Source organism: Symphalangus syndactylus, chromosome 4, assembly GCF_028878055.3.
Source record: "Symphalangus syndactylus isolate Jambi chromosome 4, NHGRI_mSymSyn1-v2.1_pri, whole genome shotgun sequence".
Classification (NCBI taxonomy): Eukaryota; Metazoa; Chordata; class Mammalia; order Primates; family Hylobatidae; genus Symphalangus; species Symphalangus syndactylus.
The window spans coordinates 138,168,783-138,171,589 of NC_072426.2; the positions used below are offsets into that span (position 1 = coordinate 138,168,783).

At 39.2% G+C, this 2,807-nt stretch overlaps 1 pseudogene; it reads left to right on the plus strand.

The window, feature by feature from the left end:
- The first annotated feature begins 917 nt into the window (after positions 1-917).
- Positions 918-1,008, plus strand: LOC129481461 (uncharacterized; annotated as a pseudogene).
- Positions 1,009-2,807: the final 1,799 nt, after the last annotated feature.

The following is a 2,807-nucleotide window of genomic DNA, read 5'->3' on the forward strand; positions in this document are numbered from 1 at the left end:
AGGTTTAAAAGCTTGAAGCCTCTGCCTTTACACCTCTTTCTCTCTGTGTGTTTCTCTCTCTTATCACTTGTTCTATACAAAACCAGCTGGCCTAGAGGGGCCCACATGGCAGGGAACTGTCGCCTTTGGCCAACAGCCATTCCCGTGAGCCTTGGAGTGCATCCCCAGGCCTTTGGATGACTACAGACCAACATCTTCACTGCTACTTCACCAGGTATCCTAAGCCACAACTACCAAGGGGAGTTTCTCCCAGATTCTTGACCCTCAGAAATGGTGAGATTTTTCTTTTTTAAGTTCATTGTAAAATGCTAAGTTTTCAGTTAATTTATTACACAGTACTAGATAGCCAATATGCCCACTGAATCAGAAACTCAAGGTAGAGTCCAGCAATCTGTATAAAACACACGAGGTTCTGATGCATGTTAGACAGCCACTGGATAGGGAGATGTAGTAGAATTGCAGAGGAGTATGAAGAGCAAGTGAGACCACGCAACAAAATTGTGTTAGTCTCCAATGACATGCAGCTGCATGAGTAGATGAGAGGCTTTAACTGGAGTTAGTGTTTTGCCAGGGCTATATGTCAAAGCAAGAGAGGCAATGGACTGTGTGCAAAGGAGCTATTAAAGCGATGAACCATGGAATATCAGCTGCATAAGAAGGAAAGTAAAAAAATGATGGGTGACAGTTGGTGAAAACTATGATGGAGGCTGAAGGATTGACAGCAAAACCACAGGGACATATTCCATCCAGAACCCTAGAGTGATTCTGAAAAAGAAAATAAATAATTTTGAGAAAATTAAAAATTTTTTCTAATGGAAGAGGACTCTATATATGAACAAAACAGACTATGGCTATCTATACCAGTTATTTTCCAACTTTTATGACAGAGATTCACACTAAGAAATACATTTCACATAGTGTTTTATGAAAGGAGAGAAGGTTAGAAATACCTTTCACATTGTGGCTATTACAAATACATGTCTATAATTAAAACAAGTTGTGTTTTTTGTTTTTTTGTTTTTGGTGGAGATGGGGTCTTGCTATGTTGCCCAGACTGGTCTCAAAACCCTGGGCTCAAGTTATCTTCCTACCTCTGCCTCCCTAAGTGTTGGGACTACAGGTAGGAGACACCATGCCCAACCACTGAAACAAGTTTCACCAAATAGTACTTACCTGACTATACATGATACACTCAGTTTTCTATTCTAGTCCATTCTGTTCTATTCTAATCCATCCGGTTTTAAACCTCTGACTGTGGCACATTATACTGATTTTAGATTTCCTAGTGGGTTCCAACCCACAGTTTAAAAAGCAGCAGTCTACACCAATGCTGCCCAACAGAAATATGATGCAAGCCACATGTGCAATTTAAAATTGTCTAGTATCTGCATTAAAAAAGTAAAAAAGATAAATTAATTTTAATAAATTTCATTAATTTAATATATTCCATTAATTTAATATATTCTAAGCATTATCATTTCAACATGTAATCAAATTGAAAAATTGTCTATTAATAAATATGAGATATTTTACATTCTTTTTAAAATATGCAATCTTCAAAATTTAGCATGTATTTTATATTTATGGCATATCTCAGTTGGAAGTAGCCATATTTCAAGTGCTAAACAGGCACACGTGGCTAGTGGCTGTTGTCTGGCTAAGACAGCTCAGGTCTACACAATATTATATCATGGTGTCTAAGCAAGAGTCAGAAAGATCTGGTTTGTAAACTCATCTTTGCCGCTGATTTGACTTCATTCAAATTAAATTTAAATTTTGAGTCATTTTTATCTTCAACTCTAATATGTGGGTAAAACAGTATCTAGTCTTACAGAATTGAGTGTTGTATGAGATTAAGTATATAAAGTGTTTACAGTAGAATTGACATATACTGGCCAGGCGTGGTGGCTCACACCTATAATCCCAGCACTTTGGGAGGCCGAAGTGGGTGGATCATGAGGTCAGGAGTTCGAGACCAGCCTGGCCAACATGGTGGAACCCCGTCTTTACTAAAAATACAAAAATTAGCCAGGCATGGTGGCGGGTGCCTGTAATCCCAGCTACGTGGGAGGCTGAGGCAGGAGAATCACTTGAACCCAGGAGGTGGAGGTTGCAGTGAGCCAAGATCGCGCCACTGCACTTTAGCTTGGGTGACAGAGCAAGAAAGCATCTCAAAAAAAAAAAAAAAAAGAATCGGCATATACTGTTTACAGTAGAACTGGTATATAGCTGTTGTTATTACACACTCCTCAATTCAGATTAGTCAAATCTCTTGACTAAACAAAGTCAGATTAAATTTGTGGCTTGTGTGTCCATTCCTCAAATATTGACAGAACTCCTAATACTTAAACACCCTCCTCCTATAATGGAACACTCAATTTAGGGAAATAAGTTTTTAAAATACAAATAATAATTCAACCACAGTAAGTGTAAAAATAAGGATATTGTGGGGCACAGTGGCTCACATCTGTAATCCCAGCACTTCGTAAGGTCAAGGCAAGAGGATTGCTTGAGGCCAGGAGTTGGAGACCAGCCTTAGCAACATAGCAAGACTCGTCTCTACAAAAACATAAAAATAAAAAAGTAGGGGGTGAGGCGGCACACACCTGTAGTCCTACCTAATCAGGAGGCTGAGGCAAAAGGATTGGTTGAGCCCAGGAGTTCAAGGCTGCAATGAGCTATGATCACACCACTGCTCCCTAGCCTAGGCAACAAGGTAACAGAGCTAGCCCCTGTCTCTGAAAAAAACAAAACAAAAAACCAAGGGTATTAATAGCATGTCATAGACTCATATTACCCAAGGATAC